The sequence below is a fragment of the Ranitomeya imitator genome, chromosome 2, assembly GCF_032444005.1.
Source record: "Ranitomeya imitator isolate aRanImi1 chromosome 2, aRanImi1.pri, whole genome shotgun sequence".
In the NCBI taxonomy this organism is placed as follows: domain Eukaryota; kingdom Metazoa; phylum Chordata; class Amphibia; order Anura; family Dendrobatidae; genus Ranitomeya; species Ranitomeya imitator.
In genome coordinates, this window is record NC_091283.1 from 333,097,003 (window position 1) to 333,119,662 (window position 22,660).

Here is a 22,660-nt window from a genome sequence, read left to right on the forward strand (position 1 = left end):
GGGTGTATACAGCGTACACAGATGGGTCTGCAACCGAAGCTGGAGGTATATGGATGTATACAGTGTACACAGAGGGGTCTGTGACCGAAGCTGGGGGTATACAGGTGTATACAGTGTACACAGAGGGGTCTGCAACCGAAGCTGGGGGTATACGGGTGTATACAGTGTACACAGAGGGGTCTGTGACCGAAGCTGGGGGTATACGGGTGTATACAGTGTACACAGAGGGGTCTGTGACCGAAGCTGGGGGTATACGGGTGTATACAGTGTACACAGAGGGGTCTGTGACCAAAGCTGGGGGTATACAGGTGTATACAGTGTACACAGAGGGGTCTGCAACCGAAGCTGGGGGTATACGGGTGTATACAGTGTACACAGAGGGGTCTGTGACCGAAGCTGGGGGTATACGGGTATATACAGTGTACACAGAGGGGTCTGCGACCGAAGCTGGGGGTATACGGGTGTATACAGCGTACACAGAAGGGTCTGCTGCATCCACACTGTAAGCACCTCCTGACCCCACACAAACCTCCCCTCATCCAGCACCATGACAACCTGCACACACGGAGGCCCCTGATCATGTGACCTCTGACTCCTCCCCTCCTGTGACCTCATCACAGGTCCTGTGCGCAAAGAGCAGCCATATGTATGGAGGCGGATCTGCAGGTCAGTGATGGGCAGTCCGGCTATTCCCTCACATACAGCTACTTTCCCCACTTTTCTCTCTCCAGTCCCTTCACTATAAAGCCTGGGCTTCATTATACAGCTGTACAGGAGTATAGTGGAGGCTTTTTAGCCATTTCTCAGCCTGTAGCTCCTGGGAACAGGACCTCGCTCCAGTCCCTTCACTATAAAGCCTGGGCCTCATTATACAGCTGTACAGGGGCCTAGTGGAGGCTTTTTAGCCATTTCTCAGACTGTAGCTCCTGGGAACAGGCCCTCGCTCCAGTCCCTTCACTATAAAGCCTGGGCCTCATTATACAGCTGTACAGGGGCCTAGTGGAGGCTTTTTAGCCATTTCTCAGACTGTAGCTCCTGGGAACAGGCCCTCGCTCCAGTCCCTTCACTATAAAGCCTGGGCCTCATTATACAGCTATACAGGGGCCTAGTGGAGGCTTTTTAGTCATTTCTCAGACTGTAGCTCCTGGGAACAGGCCCTCGCTCCAGTCCCTTCACTATAAAGCCTGGGCCTCATTATACAGCTGTACAGGGGCCTAGTGGAGGCTTTTTAGCCATTTCTCAGACTGTAGCTCCTGGGAACAGGCCCTCGCTCCAGTCCCTTCACTATAAAGCCTGGGCCTCATTATACAGCTGTACAGGGGCCTAGTGGAGGCTTTTTAGCCATTTCTCAGACTGTAGCTCCTGGGAACAGGCCCTCGCTCCAGTCCCTTCACTATAAAGCCTGGGCCTCATTATACAGCTGTACAGGGGCCTAGTGGAGGCTTTTTAGTCATTTCTCAGACTGTAGCTCCTGGGAACAGGCCCTCGCTCCAGTCCCTTCACTATAAAGCCTGGGCCTCATTATACAGCTGTACAGGGGCCTAGTGGAGGCTTTTTAGCCATTTCTCAGACTGTAGCTCCTGGGAACAGGCCCTCGCTCCAGTCCCTTCACTATAAAGCCTGGGCCTCATTATACAGCTGTACAGGGGCCTAGTGGAGGCTTTTTAGCCATTTCTCAGACTGTAGCTCCTGGGAACAGGCCCTCGCTCCAGTCCCCTCACTATAAAGCCTGGGCCTCATTATACAGCTGTACAGGGGTCTAGTGGAGGCTTTTTAGCCATTTCTCAGCCTGTAGCTCCTGGGAACAGGCCCTCGCTCCAGTCCCTTCACTATAAAGCCTGGGCCTCATTATACAGCTGTACAGGAGTCTAGTGGAGGCTTTTTAGCCATTTCTCAGACTGTAGCTCCTGAGAACAGGCCCTCGCTCCAGTCCCTTCATTATAAAGCCTGGGCCTCATTATACAGCTGTACAGGGGTCTAGTGGAGGCTTTTTAGCCATTTCTCAGACTGTAGATCCTGAGAACAGGCCCTCGCTCCAGTCCCTTCACTATAAAGCCTGGGCCTCATTATACAGCTGTACAGGAGTCTAGTGGAGGCTTTTTAGCCATTTCTCAGACTGTAGCTCCTGAGAACAGGCCCTCGCTCCAGTCCCTTCATTATAAAGCCTGGGCCTCATTATACAGCTGTACAGGGGTCTAGTGGAGGCTTTTTAGCCATTTCTCAGACTGTAGATCCTGAGAACAGGCCCTCGCTCCAGTCCCTTCACTATAAAGCCTGGGCCTCATTATACAGCTGTACAGGGGCCTAGTGGAGGCTTTTTAGCCATTTCTCAGACTGTAGCTCCTGGGAACAGGCCCTCGCTCCAGTCCCTTCACTATAAAGCCCGGGCCTCATTATACAGCTGTACAGGGGCCTAGTGGAGGCTTTTTAGCCATTTCTCAGCCTGTAGCTCCTGGGAACAGGCCCTCGCTCCAGTCCCTTCACTGTAAAGCCTGGGCCTCATTATACAGCTGTACAGGGGTCTAGTGGAGGCTTTTTAGCCATTTCTCAGACTGTAGCTCCTGGGAACAGGCCCTCGCTCCAGTCCCTTCACTATAAAGCCTGGGCCTCATTATACAGCTGTACAGGGGCCTAGTGGAGGCTTTTTAGCCATTTCTCAGACTGTAGCTCCTGGGAACAGGCCCTCGCTCTGGTCCCTTCACTATAAAGCCTGGACCTCATTATACAGCTGTACAGGGGCCTAGTGGAGGCTTTTTAGCCATTTCTCAGCCTGTAGCTCCTGGGAACAGGCCCTCACTCCAGTCCCTTCACTATAAAGCCTGGGCCTCATTATACAGCTGTACAGGGGTCTAGTGGAGGCTTTTTAGGCATTTCTCAGACTGTAGCTCCTGGGAACAGGCCCTCGCTCCAGTCCCCTCACTATAAAGCCTGGGCCTCATTATACAGCTGTACAGGAGCCTAGTGGAGGCTTTTTAGCCATTTCTCAGACTGTAGCTCCTGGGAACAGGCCCTCGCTCCAGTCCCTTCACTATAAAGCCTGGGCCTCATTATACAGCTGTACAGGGGTCTAGTGGAGGCTTTTTAGCCGTTTCTCAGACTGTAGCTCCTGGGAACAGGCCCTCGCTCCTATCCCTTCACTATAAAGCCTGGGCCTCATTATACAGCTGTACAGGGGCCTAGTGGAGGCTTTTTAGCCGTTTCTCAGACTGTAGCTCCTGGGAACAGGCCCTCGCTCCAGTCCCTTCACTATAAAGCCTGGGCCTCATTATACAGCTGTACAGGGGCCTAGTGGAGGCTTTTTAGCCATTTCTCAGACTGTAGCTCCTGGGAACAGGCCCTCGCTCCAGTCCCCTCACTATAAAGCCTGGGCCTCATTATACAGCTGTACAGGAGCCTAGTGGAGGCTTTTTAGCCATTTCTCAGACTGTAGCGCCTGGGAACAGGCCCTCGCTCCAGTCCCCTCACTATAAAGCCTGGGCCTCATTATACAGCTGTACAGGAGCCTAGTGGAGGCTTTTTAGCCATTTCTCAGACTGTAGCTCCTGGGAACAGACCCTCACTCCTCGTCTGTATTGTGACTTGTGTTATTCTCTAATATCTGATATTTGTGGTTTCTCCATTAGTCAGTCCTGTGACATCTGGAGAACAGTCTTATCAGTAAAGCTTTGGAGACGTGTTCCAGGCTCTTAAGCCGGGTTCACATTTGTGTGTGACTGGCCTGCGGATGGCTTGCTACTTCCTCCCTTAAGCTCCGCCTACTTCTGCATGTTTCCTGCTTACCTATTTTTAACATTGGGTACTCAGGGACATGCGTTATATGCGGATACGGCGTTTTGATGTGCCCGCTGACCGCACGGGAATGCAAAAAGTTTCCTTACCGTGCTGTCGGCGGGCACATCAAAACGCTGCATGCAGACGCATCCGCATGGAATTCATGTCCCTGCGTACCCAATGTTAAAGATAGGTACGCAGGAAACATGCAGAAGTAGGTAAAGCTTAAGGGAGGAATTACACAGCCATCCGCAGACCAGCCACACGCAAGTGTGAACTTAGGCTTACAGAGTAACTCTGATCTCTGCACCGCACACATGCAGATTACAGGATGGAAGCAAAGCAGATTACATAAGTAAAATGAGTTTATTTTAACTTGAAACAAAAATGTCTAAATGCGGCCAACTTTCCCTGCTGGTTGTACCCAGCACTATAATTCCCAGCAAGTCCTATGGCTGCAGCAATGGTTACATCCTGATTCTAGTTACAATGAGGTTATAGTAATGGTCATTGAGGTAGTATTGCCTGTATTGCAGGTTTACAGAGGTGTCCACGACTTCACCATTGATGGCCTTAAGGTCAGTGTCTGTTCTGTGGTGATGTGAAGTCTGGCAGCCTCTGATCAGCCAGAACTTCCATCTCCAGTCACTGAGCTGCTCAGTCTACAGCGGCCGCGTACTGCACATACAGCAGAGAGAGCAGCTCCATCACCGAGCAGCTCTGACTGCGGCAGACACAGGACAGCTGTTCAGTAGGGGATCGTGTGTCACAGTCCAGCCATTGATGACCAATTCTAAGGATAGACCAATGCTACAAGTCTAGGACAACCAACTAAAGCCAGAAAATGATGTGGGGCTGGGTCAGTAAATGTAATATATATACTAGATGGTGGCCCGATTCTAATGCATCGGGTATTCTAGAATATGTATAGTAGCATATAGCACAGCCCACGTAGTATATAACACAGCTCACGTAGTATATAACACAGCCCACATAGTATATAACACAGCCCGCGTAGTATATAGCACAGCCCACATAGTATATAACAGCCCACGTAGTATATAACACAGCCACGTAGTATATAGCACAGCCCACGCAGTATATAACACAGCCCACGTAGTATATAACACAGCCCACGTAGTATATAACACAGCCCACATAGTATATAACAGCCCACGTAGTATATAACAGCCCACGCAGTATGTAACGCAGCCACGTAGTATATAACAGTCCACGCAGTATATAGCACAGTCCACGCAGTATATAACACAGCCCACGTAGTATATAACATAGTCCACGCAGTATATAACACAGTCCACGCAGTATATAACACAGCCCACGTAGTATATAACACAGCCCACGTAGTATATAACACAGCCCACGTAGTATATAACAGCCCACGTAGTATATAACAGCCCACGCAGTATATAACACAGCCCACGCAGTATGTAACGCAGCCACTTAGTATATAATACAGTCCACGCAGTATATAACACAGTCCACACAGTATATAACGCAGCCCACGTAGTATATAATAGTCCACGCAGAATATAACACAGTCCACGCAGTATATAACACAGCCCACGCAGTATATAACACAGCCCACGCAGTATATAACACAGCCCACGCAGTATATAAGACAGCCCACGCAGTATATAACACAGCCCACGCAGTGTATAACACAGCCCATGCAGTATATAACACGGCCCACGTAGTATGTAACACGGCTCACATAGTATATAACACAGCCCACGTAGTATATAGCACAGCCCACGTAGTATATAACAGCCACGTAGTATATAGCACAGAGATGTATATAACACTGAAGGGGAGTATGGTGGATGGCGGTGGCAGCAGCTTTATGGAGACCGTCCCCGGGCCGGCCATCCATGAGAGCAGCAGATGTATGGGCGGTGGTGAGAGCGGTGGAGGTGCCATCTCCAGCTGTGCAGGAGCAGCACACGGTCCGCGCATAGCAATAACAGGACACGTGTGTAGATGACAGAGAAGCCGAGGGCCTGGCCGGGAGTGTGGCTCACACGGGGCGCCCTGCAGGACTTCACAGTGCCAGCACATGTGCTGGCTCCAAAGAGCTGTTCACGTGCGGACACCCTTCCTGTAGTCTGGAATGGAGGCCGCTGCTGGCGGAGGACATCGTGGCTGCTCCCGGGAGTGTGCGGAGCCCCGGGCACAGGTCAGATGATGGCAGCTGCTATGATCTCCCTGTTGTATTTCCGTGTCCCGCATTGTGAGTGCTCGCTGCTTCCTCCCCATTATAACCTCGTGCACCATGTGCGGGTCATGTGTCAGCAGTAACGCACACAGGGGGTACTGACTGGAGGGGAGTAGGGAGGGGGCAATTCGCGGCCGGACTGTGCCTGTCGCTGCCGGCCGCGACCAATCAGTGACCCAGGATTTCCGTTACAGACAGACAGACAAACAGACCGACAGACGTTAGTACCCCTTAGATGATTATATAGATTGACAGCTCTATTACTGTATTGTAGTGAAGTCCTCCCTGCTTTAAAGGGAACCTGTCATCCCCCAGGGCGTTTTTAAGTAAAAGAGACACCTTCAGCAGCACTAAGGCCGCATTCTGTGAAGGTGGCTCTTATATTTCTGATCCCTAGTAACGCTGAAATATTGGCTTTTATAAATTGCGCCCCATACCTCTATTGAGTCACAGAGGTATGGTGTCTCCCCATTTCATCTGCCTCCGAGCCGTCCATCAGACCCCTCTTGCATCAGTGCACCGCCTCCTATGTTGCTGTTACATGCCCGATGCCTGCGCTGTGCCAAGTTCTCGGTCTCGCGAGACTTTGGCACTATCTTCAGTGGAGCACAGGTGCGATAGCCTGATATCAGTTCTCGGGCAGCGTGCACTGCACATGCCCGAGAACTGTTGGCACAGCGCAGGCACCGGGCATGTAACAGCAACACAGGAGGCGGCGCACAGACGCAAGAGGGGTCTGATGGACGGGTCGGAGGCGGCTAAAACGGGGAGACACCATACCTCTGTGACTCAATACGGGTATGGGGCGCAATTTATAAAAGCCAATATTTCAGTGTTACTACGGATCAGAAGCATAAGAGCCACCTTTACAGAATGCAGCCTTAGTGCTGCTGAAGGTGGCTCTTTTACTTAAAAACGCCCTGGGGGGGTGACAGGTTCCCTTTAAAAAGTTTCTTGCTCTATGCAGTAAAAAAGTTTTATATTGGGTGCAATTAGACCCACTCACTGAAAACTATATGTTAGTATATACGAAACCCTTTAAAAAAAGGGGACTATAAATGGGTTAATTGTAATATCAGGAACAATACACAGAAGCTGACACAGCCAATGTACAGCTTAACCCCTTCATGATCTTGGGATTTTCCTTTTTTCCGTGTTCGTTTTTCCCTCCCCTCCTTCCCAGAGCCATAACTTTTTTATTTTTCCGTCAATTTGGCCATGTGAGGGCTTATTGTTTGCGAGATGAGATGTACTTTTGAATGACATCATTGGTTTTACCGTATCGTGTACTAGAAAACGGGAAAAAAATTCCAAGTGCGGTGATATTGCAAAAAAAGTGCAATCCCACACTTGTTTTTTGCTTGGCTTTTTTGCTAGGTTCACTAAATGCTAAAACTGACCTGATATTATGATTCTCCAGGTCATTACGAGTTCATAAACACCTAACATGACTGGGTTATTTTTTATCTAAGTGGTGGAAAAAAAATCCAAACTTTGCTAAAAAAAAATAAAAAAATTGCACCATTTTCCGATACTCGTAGCGTCTCCATTTTTCATGATCTGGGGTCGGTTGAGAGCTTATTTTTTGCATTCCGAGCTGGCGTTTTTAATGATACCATTTCTGTGCAGATACAATCTTTTGATCGCCCGTTATTGCATTTTAATACAATGTCGCAGCCACCAAAAAAACGTAATTCTGGCGTTTCGAATTTTTTTCTCGCTATGCCGTTTAGTGATCAGGTTAATGCTTTTTTTTATTGATAGATCGGGTGATTCTGAACACGGCGATACCAAATATGTGTAAGTTTGATTTTTTTTTTAATTGATTTATTTTGACTGGGGCGAAAGGGGGGTGATTTAAACTTTTATATTTTTTTTATTTTTTTTCACATTTTTTTAAACTTTTTTTTTAAACTTTTGCCATGCTTCAATAGCCTCCATGGGAGGCTAGAAGCTGGCACAACACGATCGCCTCTGCTACATAGCAGCGATCTGATGTTCGCTGCTATGTAGCAGAATTGCAGGTGTGCTGTGAGCGCCGACCACAGGGTGGCGCTCACAGCTACCGGCGATCAGTAACCATAGAGGTCTCAAGGACCTCTATGGTTACAATGTACAAGCATCGCCGACCTCCAATCATGTGACGGGGTCGGTGATGCGATCATTTCCGGCCGCCCGGCCGGAAGCGGTAGTTAAATGCCGCTGTCTGCGTTTGACAGCGGCATTTAACTAGTTAATAGGCGTGGGCAGATCGCGATTCTGCCTGTGCCTATTACGGGCACATGTCAGCTGTTCAAAACAGCTGACATGTCCCGGCTTTGATGCGGGCTCACCGCCGAAGCCCGCATCAAAACGGGGCTTCTGATCTCGGACATACTATCCCGTCCGAGGTCAGAAAGGGGTTAATGTCCAGGCCAATTTTTTCAATTCTGACCACTGTCACTTTATGAGGTTATAACTCTGGAATGCTTTAACAGATCTCGCTGATTCTGAGACAGTTTTTTCGTGACATATTGTACTTCATGTTAGTGGTAACATTTCTTCGATATTACTTGCATTTATTTATGAAAAAAATAGAAATATGGCGAAAATGTTTAAAATTTTGCAATTTTCAAACTTTGAATTTTCATGCCCTTAAATCAGAGAGATATCTCATACAAAATAGTTAATAAATAACTTTTCCCACATGTCAACTTTACATCAGCACAATTTTGGAAACAATTTTTTTTTGTTAGGGAGTTATAATGGTTAAAAGTTGACCAGCGATTTCTCATTTTTACAACAAAATTTGCAAAACCACTTTTTTAGGGACCATCTCACATTTAAAGTCACTTTGAGGAGTACATGACAGAAAATACCCAGTGACACTCTTTGAAAAACTACACCCCTTAAGGTGCTCAAAACCAGTTTATTAACCCTTTAGTGCTTCACAGGAACTGAAGCAAAGTGGAAGGAAAAAATTAACATTTATCTTTTTATTACAAACATTTTACTTAAGAACCAATTTTTTTATTTTTACAAGTGTAAAAAGAGAAAATGAACCACAAAATTTTGTTGTGCAATTTCTTCTGAATACGCCGATACCGCATATGTGGGGATAAACCACTGTTTGGGCGCACGGCAGAGCTTGGAAGAGAAGGAGCGCCGTTTGACTTTTTCAATGCAGAATTGTCTGGAATTGAGATCGAACGCCATGTCACGTTTGGAGAGCCCCTGATGTTCCTAAACAGTGGAAACCTCCCACAAGTGACACTATTTTGGAAGCTAGACCCCTTAAGGAACTTATCTAGATGTGTGGTGAGCACTTTGAACCCCCAAGTGCTTCACAGAAGTTTATAACGTAGAGCCGTGAAAATAAAAAATATTTTTTCCACAAAATGATCTTTTCGCCCCCAAATTCTTATTTTCACAAGGGTAACAGGAGAAATTAGACCACAAAACTTGTGCAATTTGTCCTGAGTATGCCGTTACTCAATATGTGGGGGTAGTAAACCACTGTTTGGGCGCACGGCAGAGCTTGGAAGAGAAGGAGTTCTGTTTGACTTTTTCCAAGCAGAATTGGCTGGAATTGAGATCGGACACCATGTCGCATTTGGAGAGCCCCTGATGTGCCTAAACAGTAGAAACTCGCCACAAGTGACACCATTTTGGAAACTAGACCCCCCAAGGAGCTTATCTAGATGTGTGGTGAGCACTTTAAACGCCCAAGCTCTTCACAGAAGTTTGTTGCAGATCAGTGAAAATAAAAAATCTTTTTTTTTTCACAATGATTTCTTAGCACCCAATTTTTTTATTTTCTCAAGGGTAACAGGAGAAACTGGACCCCAAAAGTTGTTTTCCAATTTGTCCTAAGTACGCCGATGCTCCATATGTGGGGGTAAACCACTGTTTGGGTGCACGGCAGAGCTCAGAAGGGAGGGAGCACCATTTGACTTTTTGATCGCAAAACTGGCTGGAATCAATGGTGGAGCCATGTTGCGTCTTGAGACCCCCTGATGTACCTAAACAGTGGAAACCCCCCCAATTCTAACTCTAACCCCAACACAACCCTAATCCCAACCCTATCCATAATCCTAATCACAACCTTAACCCCAACACACCCCTAATCCCAAACTAATCCATAATCCTAATCACAACCCTAACCCCAACACATCCCTAACCCTAATCACAACCCTAACCCCAACACACCCCTAATCCCAAACCTAACCATAACCCTAATTACAACTCTAACCCCAACACACTCCTAACCCTAATCCCAACCAGAACCCTAATCACAACCCTAACCCCAACACACCCCTAACCCTAATCCCGACCCTAACCACAAACTTAACCCTAATCCCAATACACCCCTAATCCCAACCATATCCCTAATCGCAAACCTAACCCTAATCCGTAACCTAATCCCAATCCTAACCCTAATCTCAGCCCTAATCCAAACCCTAATCCCAACTCTAACCCTAACTTTAGCCCCAACCCTAACTTTAGCCCCAACCCTAACATTAGCCCCAATCCTAACCCTAACTTTAGTCCCAGCCCTAACCCTAACTTTAGTCCCTAACCCTAACGTTAGCTCAACTCACTTTAGCCCAACTGTAACACTAATTGAAAAATAGAAATAAATACATTTTCTTTTTTTTATTATTTTTTCCTAACTAAGGGGGTGATAAAAGGGGGGTTTATTTACTATTTTTTTATTTTGATCATCGTGATAGGGTCTATCACGATGAACAAAATTAACCAAAAGGAAAAATCTGCCTCTTGTTGCCGGGTGCCAGCCAGCAGATCTCGGGCGAAATGTGCATGCGCCCGCCATTTTCTTACCGGAAGAAGACGCCGACGGCCGTGGGGGGAAGCAGGAGGACCCAGGGACATCGGGAGACACTGGTAAGTATCGGAGGGGATCAGCGACCCTATTTCTCTGTCCTCTGATGTGCGATCACATCAGAGGAGAGAGAAATTAAATGGCACATTGGACTTCTTTTTTTTTTTTGCTTCCGCCGTTACACGTTTACTAACAGCAATCGCAAAACAGTGGTCGCCTGAATCACCCCGAGATTTGCCGGGTGCCGGCCGGCAGATCTCGGCTGGCGCACTGCTCATGTGCCCTCCATTTTCTTACCGGAACAAGTCACCAGCAGCCGTGAGGAGAAAGAGGATCCAGGGACACCGGGAGACACTGGTAAGTATCGGGGGGCGATCGGAGACCCTATTTCTCTGTCCTCTGATGTGGGATCATATCAGAGGACAGAGAAATGAAATGTCAAATCGCGCTTTTTTTTGCGGTTGCCGGTAAACGGTTAATTCTGGCGATCGCAACCCGGGAGTTGGTAAAAACCGACCCGAATCATGTTGTCTGGGGTCTCGGCTACCCCAGCAACCGATACCCTGGAGAAAATCCGACTCTGGGGAGCAGGGCTGCCACTAGAAATTTTGGGGCCCCATACTGGCAAAATTTTCGGGGCCCCCTTGAAACTCCGCCCAGGCTCCACCCCAGCCCCGCCTCCAGGCTCCACCCCACGAACTGTCCACAGTCCCACCACTCTCTCTTGGAAAATCTCCACTTCTCACCTATCACACATTAACAGTTCCCATCACCAGATCACACATATAGCAGGCAGCTTTTGTTTTGGCCAAAAGATTTTTTAAGCCGCCACCACAACAAGGTAGACACTTTTGGCCGGGCCCTACTCTACTGTAACCTACTAAATATTTGTTAAAATATGCAATACAATTTAGGTATATTTTTATTTATTTTTCAATTTTTAAAATGACCTATAATACTACATACAAGGAACAAATACCACAACACTATGACCAGATGACATATTACCACCACAGTGATCGAATAATATAAAATACAAGGAACAAATACCGCTACACCATGACCAGACCACATATTACCTCCACATCATGACCAGACCACATATTACCAACAATGACTGAATACTACAATACTGATGAGTAATACAAAAAAAACCCACAATACTATCACCATCAGTGCCATTATGCACAGGAGATCTGTAATTAGTAAGCAGTGTCTGTGTACAGGTAATACAGTGATCACTGGTGACATTACACACAGGAGCTCTGTATATAATGTATAGATAATACAGTGATCACTGGTGACATTGTACACAGGACCTCTGTATATAGTATACAGTGTATAGTGTAAGTGTATAGGTAACACTGACTCACCAGTGACGTCTCTAGGTGAAGTCCTTCATCTTTCATCCAGCACAGACCGCCATCACTTTATCCAGCCAGGACTCGTCTCTGCAGGAAATAAAACAGTTATCTCGAGTTCCGCTTTTAGAACACATTACTTAATTTTCCCAACTTCTACATTACACCACATGAAGAAGGCAACATAGTATCACTCTACACAGTAACAGGACCGCCCCCCCATTTAAAACAGTATACTCAAAAAATAAAATAAATACATCACTGCAATAATAATATCCCTTAATTAGCCCCTATGGTAATATTCGCCATCCTGGCCACCGTGTGTCTCATTTCAGGCTCCAGCCATATGTTCTCTCATCCTGCCCTCATGAGTATCCATTCTACCCCATATGATCTCCCCATCCTGCCCCATCTGTCTCCATCGTATCCATCCTGCCCCATCTGTTTCCAATCCTGCACCATCTCTGTCCAGCACTCTGCCCCATCTCTGTCCAGCACTCTGCCCCATCTCTGTCCAGCACTCTGCCCCATCTCTGTCCAGCACTCTGCCCCATCTCTGTCCAGCACTCTGCCCCATCTCTGTCCAGCACTCTGCCCCATCTCTGTCCAGCACTCTGCCCCATCTCTGTCCAGCACTCTGCCCAGCACTCTGCCCCATCTCTGTCCAGCACTCTGCCCCATCTCTGTCCAGCACTCTGCCCCATCTCTGTCCAGCACTCTGCCCAGCACTCTGCCCCATCTCTGTCCAGCACTCTGCCCCATCTCTGTCCAGCACTCTGCCCCATCTCTGTCCAGCACTCTGCCCCATCTCTGTCCAGCACTCTGCCCCATCTCTGTCCAGCACTCTGCCCCGTGTCCAGCTTTCTGCCCCCCATGTGTCCAGCTTTCTGCCCCCCATGTGTCCAGCTTTCTGCCCCCCCCGTGTCCAGCTTTCTGCCCCGCCCCCCCCTGTCCAGCTTTCTGCCCCCCCCCGTGTCCAGCTTTCTGCCCCCCCCTGTGTCCAGCTTTCTGCCCCCCCCGTGTCCAGCTTTCTGCCCCCCCCCGTGTCCAGCTTTACTGCCCCCTCTGTGTCCAGCTTTACTGCCCCCTCTGTGTCCAGCTTTACTGCCCCCTCTGTGTCCAGCTTTACTGCCCCCTCTGTGTCCAGATTTACTGCCCCCTCTGTGTCCAGATTTACTGCCCCCTCTGTGTCCAGATTTACTGCCCCCTCTGTGTCCAGATTTACTGCCCCCTCTGTGTCCAGATTTACTGCCCCGTGTCCAGCTTTACTGCCCCCTGTGTCCAGCTTTACTGCCCCCTCTGTGTCCAGCCTTCTGCCCCCCCTGTGTCCAGCTTTACTGCCCCCCTGTGTCCAGCCTTCTGCCCCCCGTGTCCAGCTTTACTGCCCTTCTGTGTCCAGCGGCCTTCTGCCCCCCCCCCCCGTGTCCAGCTTTACTGCCCCCCTGTGTCCAGCGGCCTTCTGCCCCTTCTGTGTCCAGCTGCCTTCTGCCCCCTCTGTGTCCAGCTGCCTTCTGCCCCCGTGTCCAGCTGCCTTCTGCCCCCTCTGTGTCCAGCTGCCTTCTGCCCCCTCTGTGTCCAGCTGCCTTCTGCCCCCCTGTGTCCAGCTGCCTTCTGCCCCCTCTGTGTCCAGCTGCCTTCTGCCCCCCTGTGTCCAGCTGCCTTCTGCCCCCTCTGTGTCCAGCTGCCTTCTGCCCCCCTGTGTCCAGCTGCCTTCTGCCCCCTCTGTGTCCAGCTTTACTGCCCCCCCGTGTCCAGCGGCCTTCTGCCCCCGTGTCCAGCTGCCTTCTGCCCCCTCTGTGTCCAGCCTTCTGCCCAAACCCCCCCCCCCCCCGATCGCCGCTCTCCGCTCTCCATAGAAAAAAAAAAAGTTCTACTTACCTGCCGCGCTCCTGATCTCTCCACGCAGCTGCACTGTGCACTCGCCGGCGACTGACAATGACGTCAGACGCCGGCGACCTGCACGCTGCGGCTGGCGGCTGTTAACTATTGACGTGCGGGCGCGGGCCCGCATGTCAATAGCGTACAGCTGCAGCGCCGGCCGCCGCTAAGGGCCCGGTTCAGCCTGCGGCTGCCGGTAGGGGCCCGGTGAGCAGGTAAGAGGGGGCCCGATGCGGGCCCCCTCTGCTCACCGGGCCCCTTACGCCAGTCACGGCTGTAATGCCCTGATGGCGGCCCTGCTGGGGAGCACCATACACTTTTTCCGCAGCGCGTTAATTAACGTTAAAAGGCGTATCAGCGGTCGTTAAGGGGTTAAAGGCTTTTGTATATACTAACATATACTTTTAAGTTAATTGCAGAAAAGTTATTTTTTTAAGGTTTTTTTCTAGTTGGTTCTCATTAATATTTGACCCCATTTTGCCTTATCAAAAGAAAAAAAGTTTTTTTCCTACTAGAGTGTAATTACAGCAGGAGAGGCTGGGGCTAGTATAGGCTAATTTGCATATTAAACAACTCTAAAAAAGACCTAAATGACAGAGCAGAGTGGAGGTCGGTGTTGGAGGCTCCATTATTCTCTATGTGGAGTGCTGCCCAGCGGGTGGAGGTCGGTGCTGGAGGCTCCATTATTCTCTATGTGGAGTGTGGCTCTGGGGGTGGAGGTCGGTGCTGGAGGCTCCATTATTCTCAATGTGGAGTGTGGCTCTGCGGGTGGAGGTAGGTGTTGGAGGTTCCATTATTCTCTATGTGGAGTGCGGGTGGAGGTCGGTGCTGGAGGCTCCATTATTCACTATGTGGAGTGCGGCTCTGCGGGTGGAGGTACAGTACAGACCAAAAGTTTGGACACACCTTCTCATTTAAAGATTTTTCAGTAGTTTCATTACTATGAAAATTGTACATTCACACTGAAGGCATCAAAACTATGAATTAACACATGTGGAATTATATACTTAATAAAAAAAAAGTGTGAAACTACTGAAATTATGTCTTATATTCTAGGTTCTTCAAAGTAGCCACCTTTTGCTTTGATGACTGTTTTGCACACTCTTGGCATTCTCTTGATGCGCTTCAAGAGGTAGTCACCGGGAATGGTCTTCCAACAATCTTGAAGGAGTTCCCAGAGATGCTTAGCACTTGTTGGCCCTTTTGCCTTCACTCTGTGGTCCAGCTCACCCCAAACCATCTCGATTGGGTCAAGGTCTGGTGACTGTGTAGGCCAGGTCATCTGGCATAGCACCCCATCACTCTCCTTCTTGGTCAAAAAGCCCTTACACAGCCTGGAGGTGTGTTTGGGGTCATTGTCCTGTTGAAAAATAAATGATGGTCCAACTAAACGCAAACTGGATGGAATAGCATGCCGCTGCAAGATGCTGTGGTAGCCATGCTGGTTCAGTATGCCTTCAATTTTTAATAAACCCTCAACAATGTCACCAGCAAAGCACCCCCACACCATCACACCTCCTCCTCCATGCTTCACAGTGGGAACCAGGCATGTAGAGTCCATCCGTTCACCTTTTCTGCGTCGCACAAAGACACGGTGGTTGGAATAAAAGATCTCAAATTTGGACTCATCAGACCAAAGCACAGATTTCCACTGGTCTAATGTCCATTCCTTTTGTTCTTTAGCCCAAACAAGTCACTTCTGCTTGTTGCCTATCCTTAGCAGTGATTTCCTAGCAGCTATTTTACCATGAAGGCCTGCTGCACAAAGTCTCCTCTTAACAGTTGTTGTAGTGATGTGTCTGCTGCTAGAACTGTGTGTGGCATTGACCTGGTCTTTAATCTGAGCTGCTGTTAACCTGCGATTTCTGAGTTTGTTGACTCGGATAAACTTACCCTCAGAATGTTTCTTTGTGGCGCTTGATGGTTTGTGCAACTTTACTTGGGGACACTTTAAAAGTTTTCCCAATTTTTCGGACTGACTGACCTTCTTTTCTTAAAGTAGTGATGGCCGCTCATTTTTCTTTACTTAGATGCTTTTTTCTTGCCATAATACAAATTCTAACAGTCTATTCAGTAGGACTATCAGCTGTGTATCCACCAGACTTCTGCAGAACACAACTGATTGTCCCAACCCCATTTATAAGGCAAGAAATCACACTCATTAAACCTGACAGGGCCCACCTGTGAAGTGAAAACCATTTCCAGTGACTACCTCTTGAAGCTCATCAAGAGAATTGCAAGAGTGTGCAAAGCATTCATCAAAGCAAAAGGTGGCTACTTTGAATATTTTCATATTTTCAGTTGTTTCACACTTTTTTGTTAAGTATATAATTCCACATGTGTTAATTCATAGTTTTGATGCCTTCAGTGTGAATTTGCAATTTTCATAGTCATGAAAATATAGACAAATCTTTAAATGAGAAGGTGTGTCCAAACTTTTGGTCTGTACTGTATGTGCTGGAAATTCCCCATTACTGGTGTGATGGAAGTATGAGTCCAGGAATTCTGGGCTGTCCTGGGCTATGTCGATTGGGTGTCTGCGCTATGTTTAGCAATAATATGGTATCTGTGGGGGGAGCTCGGAGCTACCAGGTTGTGAACGAGGGGCAACTCCCCAGTAATCACAGTTCTCTCCCCAATAGTCATCCACCACACTAATGTACTGGTCCCCATTTTCCTGTCTCTCCAGCAATGTGGGTGAGCAGTATATTACATCACAGTAATTGAATTGGTTTGTAACTGTGTGTTATACCTGAAAATAGTGTTGTCCCCATTCTTAGTGATGGTTCCTGCTATGAAAGGTAATTCAGTACCACAATGGACATAGAGGTCAGCGCACATACAGTGACCTGGCAATAACCCAAAAAACAAATACGAGCTCTGAGACGTGGGAACTCTGTTGACCGCAATCCCTAATCCTCTCCAACCACACTAAAGGCAGCCGTGGATTGCGCCTAACGCTCCCTATGCAACTCGGCACGGCCTGAGAAACTAGCTAGCCTGAAGATAGAAAATAAGCCTACCTTGCCTCAGAGAAATACCCCAAAGGAAAAGGCAGCCCCCACATATAATGACTGTGAGTTAAGATGAAAAGACAAACGTAGAGATGAAATAGATTTAGCAAAGTGAGGCCCAACTTTCTGAACAGAGCGAGGATAGGAAAGGTAACTTTGCGGTCAACACAAAACCCTACAAAAACCACGCAAAAGGGGCAAAAAGACCCTCCGTACCGAACTAACGGCACGGAGGTACACCCTCTGCGTCCCAGAGCTTCCAGCAAGCAGAAAAAAACAAATTGACAAGCTGGACAGAAAAAAACAGCAAACAAATAGCAAGAGGAACTTAGCTATGCAGAGCAGCAGGCCACAGGAACGATCCAGGAGGAAACAGGTCCAATACTAGAACATTGACTGGAGGCCAGGATCAAAGCACTAGGTGGAGTTAAATAGAGCAGCACCTAACGACTTCACCACATCACCTGAGGAAGGAAACTCAGAAGCCACAGTACCACTTTCCTCCACCAACGGAAGCTCACAGAGAGAATCAGCCGAAGTACCACTTGTGACCACAGGAGGGAGCTCTGCCACAGAATTCACAACAGTACCCCCCCCCTTGAGGAGGGGTCACCGAACCCTCACCAGAGCTCCCAGGACGACCAGGATGAGCCATATGAAAGGTACGAACAAGATCGGGAGCATGGACATCAGAGGCAAAGACCCAGGAATTATCTTCCTGAGCATAACCCTTCCACTTAACCAGATACTGGAGTTTCCGCCTTGAAACACGAGAATCCAAAATCTTCTCCACAATATACTCCAACTCCCCCTCCACCAAAACCGGGGCAGGAGGATCAACAGATGGAACCATAGGTGCCACGTATCTCCGCAACAATGACCTATGGAATACGTTATGTATGGAAAAAGAATCTGGAAGGGTCAGACGAAAAGACACAGGATTAAGAACCTCAGAAATCCTATACGGACCAATAAAACGAGGTTTAAACTTAGGAGAGGAAACCTTCATAGGAATATGATGAGAAGATAACCAAACCAAGTCCCCAACCCGAAGTCGGGGACCCACACAGCGTCTGCGATTAGCGAAACGTTGAGCCTTCTCCTGGGACAAAGTCAAATTGTCCACTACATGAGTCCAAATCTGCTGCAACCTGTCCACCACAGTATCCACACCAGGACAGTCTGAAGACTCAACCTGCCCTGAAGAGAAACGAGGATGGAACCCAGAGTTGCAGAAAAACGGTGAAACCAAGGTAGCCGAGCTGGCCCGATTATTAAGGGCGAACTCAGCCAAAGGCAAAAAGGACACCCAGTCATCCTGATCAGCAGAAACAAAGCATCTCAGATATGTTTCCAAGGTCTGATTGGTTCGTTCGGTCTGGCCATTAGTCTGAGGATGGAAAGCCGAGGAAAAAGACAAGTCAATGCCCATCCTACCACAAAAGGCTCGCCAAAACCTCGAAACAAACTGGGAACCTCTGTCAGAAACGATATTCTCTGGAATGCCATGTAAACGAACCACATGCTGGAAAAACAATGGCACCAAATCAGAGGAGGAAGGCAATTTAGACAAGGGTACCAAATGGACCATCTTAGAGAAGCGATCACAGACCACCCAAATGACTGACATCTTTTGAGAGACGGGAAGATCTGAAATAAAATCCATAGAGATATGTGTCCAAGGCCTCTTTGGGACCGGCAAGGGCAAAAGTAACACACTGGCACGAGAACAGCAGGGCTTAGTCCGAGCACAAATCCCACAGGACTGCACAAAAGTACGCACATCCCGCGACAGAGATGGCCACCAAAAGGATCTAGCCACTAACTCTCTGGTACCAAAGATTCCAGGATGACCAGCCAACACCGAACAATGAACCTCAGAGATAACTTTATTCGTCCACCTATCAGGGACAAACAGTTTCTCCGCTGGGCAACGATCAGGTTTATTAGCCTGAAATTTTTGCAGCACCCGCCGCAAATCAGGGGAGATGGCAGACACAATTACTCGCTCTTTGAGGATACCCGCCGGCTCAGATACACCCGGAGAGTCGGGCACAAAACTCCTAGACAGAGCATCCGCCTTCACATTTTTAGAGCCCGGAAGGTATGAAATCACAAAGTCAAAACGGGCAAAAAACAACGACCAACGAGCTTGTCTAGGATTCAACCGCTTGGCGGACTCGAGATAAGTCAAGTTCTTATGATCAGTCAAGACCACCACGCGATGCTTAGCTCCTTCAAGCCAATGACGCCACTCCTCGAATGCCCACTTCATGGCCAGCAACTCTCGATTGCCCACATCATAATTTCGCTCAGCAGGCGAAAACTTCCTGGAAAAGAAGACGCATGGTTTCATCACCGAGCAATCAGAACTTCTCTGCGACAAAACAGCCCCTGCTCCAATCTCAGAAGCATCAACCTCGACCTGGAACGGAAGCGAAACATCTGGTTGACACAACACAGGGGCAGAAGAAAAACGACGCTTCAACTCTTGAAAAGCTTCCACAGCAGCAGAAGACCAATTGACCACATCAGCACCTTTCTTGGTCAAATCGGTCAATGGTTTAGCAATACTAGAAAAATTGCAGATGAAGCGACGATAAAAATTAGCAAAGTCCAGGAACTTTTGCAGACTTTTCAGAGATGTCGGCTGAGTCCAATTATGGATGGCTTGGACCTTAACAGGGTCCATCTCGATAGTAGAAGGGGAAAAGATGAACCCCAAAAATGAAACCTTCTGAACACCAAAGAGACACTTTGATCCCTTCACAAACAAAGAATTAGCACGCAGGACCTGAAACACCGTTCTGACCTGCTTCACATGAGACTCCCAATCATCCGAGAAGATCAAAATTTCATCTAAGTACACAATCAGGAATTTATCCAGGTACTCTCGGAAGATGTCATGCATAAAGGACTGAAACACTGATGTAGCATTGGCAAGTCCGAATGGCATTACTAGATACTCAAAATGGCCCTCGGGCGTATTAAATGCAGTTTTCCACTCATCGCCTCGCTTAATACGCACAAGATTATACGCACCACGAAGATCTATCTTGGTGAACCAACTAGCCCCCTTAATCCGAGCAAACAAATCAGATAACAATGGCAAGGGGTACTGAAATTTAACCGTGATCTTATTTAGAAGGCGGTAATCTATACAAGGTCTCAGTGAACCATCCTTCTTGGCTACAAAAAAGAACCCTGCTCCTAATGGCGACGATGACGGGCGAATATGTCCCTTCTCCAAAGACTCCTTCACGTAACTCCGCATAGCGGCGTGCTCAGGCACAGACAAATTAAACAGTCGACCTTTTGGGAATTTACTACCAGGAATCAAATCGATAGCACAATCACAATCCCTATGCGGAGGTAGGGTATCGGACTTGGGCTCATCAAATAAATCCCGGTAATCAGACAAGAACTCAGGAACCTCAGAAGGGGTGGATGACGAAATAGTCAGAAATGGGACATCACCATGTACCCCCTGACAACCCCAGCTGGACACAGACATGGATTTCGAATCTAATACTGGATTATGGACTTGTAGCCATGGCAACCCCAACACGACCATATCATGCAGATTATGCAACACCAGAAAGCGAATAACCTCCTGATGTGCAGGAGCCATGCACATGGTCAGCTGGGTCCAGTACTGAGGCTTATTCTTGGCCAAAGGCGTAGCATCAATTCCTCTCAATGGAATAGGACACTGCAAGGGCTCCAAGATAAACCCACAACGCCTAGCATACTCCAAGTCCATCAAATTCAGAGCAGCGCCTGAGTCCACAAATGCCATGACAGAATATGATGACAAAGAGTAGATCAAGGTAACGGACAGAAGAAATTTTGACTGTACCGTACCAATGGTGGCAGACCTAGCGAACCGCTTAGTGCGCTTAGGACAATCAGAGATAGCATGAGTGGAATCACCACAGTAGAAACACAGCCCATTCAGACGTCTGTGTTCTTGCCGTTCAACTCTGGTCAAAGTCCTATCGCACTGCATAGGCTCAGGTTTAAGCCCAGGTAATACCGCCAAATGGTGCACAGATTTACGCTCGCGCAAGCATCGACCGATCTGAATGGCCAAAGACATAGACTCATTCAGACCAGCAGGCATAGGAAATCCCACCATGACATCTTTAAGGGCTGCAGAGAGACCTTTTCTGAAAATAGCTGCGAGCGCACCTTCATTCCACTGAGTGAGTACGGACCACTTTCTAAATTTCTGACAATATACCTCTATTTCATCCTGACCCTGACACAGAGCCAGCAAATTCTTCTCTGCCTGATCCACAGAATTAGGCTCATCGTACAGCAATCCGAGCGCCAGGAAAAACGCATCGATATTACTTAATGCAGGATCTCCTGACGCAAGAGAAAATGCCCAGTCCTGAGGGTCGCCACGCAAAAAAGAAATAACGATCCTCACTTGTTGAACTGGGTCACCAGAGGAGCGAGGTTTCAAAGCCAGAAATAGTTTACAATTATTTTTGAAACTCAGAAATTTAGTTCTATCTCCAAAAAACAAATCAGGAATAGGAATTCTCGGTTCTAACATAGAATTCTGAACCACAAAGTCTTGAATACTTTGTACTCTTGCCGTGAGCTGATCCACACATGAAGACAGACCTTTAATGTCCATTGCCACACCTGTGTCCTGAACCACCCAAATGTCTAGGGGAAAAAAAAGGCAAAACACAGTGCAGAGAAAAAAAAATGGTCTCAGAACTTCTTTTTTCCCTCTATTGAGAAGCATTAGTACTTTTGGCCTCCAGTACTGTTATGAAAGGTAATTCAGTACTACAATGGACATAGAGGTCAGCGCACATACAGTGACCTGGCAATAACCCAAAAAACAAAAACGAGCTCTGAGACGTGGGAACTCTGTTGACCGCAATCCCTAATCCTCTCCAACCACACTAAAGGCAGCCGTGGATTGCGCCTAACGCTCCCTATGCAACTCGGCACGGCCTGAGAAACTAGCTAGCCTGAAGATAGAAAATAAGCCTACCTTGCCTCAGAGAAATACCCCAAAGGAAAAGGCAGCCCCCACATATAATGACTGTGAGTTAAGATGAAAAGACAAACGTAGAGATGAAATAGATTTAGCAAAGTGAGGCCCAACTTTCTGAACAGAGCGAGGATAGGAAAGGTAACTTTGCGGTCAACACAAAACCCTACAAAAACCACGCAAAAGGGGCAAAAAGACCCTCCGTACCGAACTAACGGCACGGAGGTACACCCTCTGCGTCCCAGAGCTTCCAGCAAGCAGAAAAAAACAAATTGACAAGCTGGACAGAAAAAAACAGCAAACAAATAGCAAGAGGAACTTAGCTATGCAGAGCAGCAGGCCACAGGAACGATCCAGGAGGAAACAGGTCCAATACTAGAACATTGACTGGAGGCCAGGATCAAAGCACTAGGTGGAGTTAAATAGAGCAGCACCTAACGACTTCACCACATCACCTGAGGAAGGAAACTCAGAAGCCACAGTACCACTTTCCTCCACCAACGGAAGCTCACAGAGAGAATCAGCCGAAGTACCACTTGTGACCACAGGAGGGAGCTCTGCCAC

General features: G+C 47.9%; 1 protein-coding gene across 1 annotated transcript in view; it reads left to right on the forward strand.

Moving 5' to 3' along the window:
* Positions 1 to 622: 622 nt before the first annotated feature.
* LOC138663597 (zinc finger protein 271-like) overlaps positions 623 to 22,660 on the forward strand; it is a 56,533-nt gene continuing 34,495 nt past the window's right edge. Inside the window, exon 1 of the mRNA XM_069749858.1 lies at positions 623 to 666. The gene's annotated coding sequence lies outside the window, so the exon portion shown is untranslated. The remainder of the gene's footprint in view (positions 667 to 22,660) is intronic.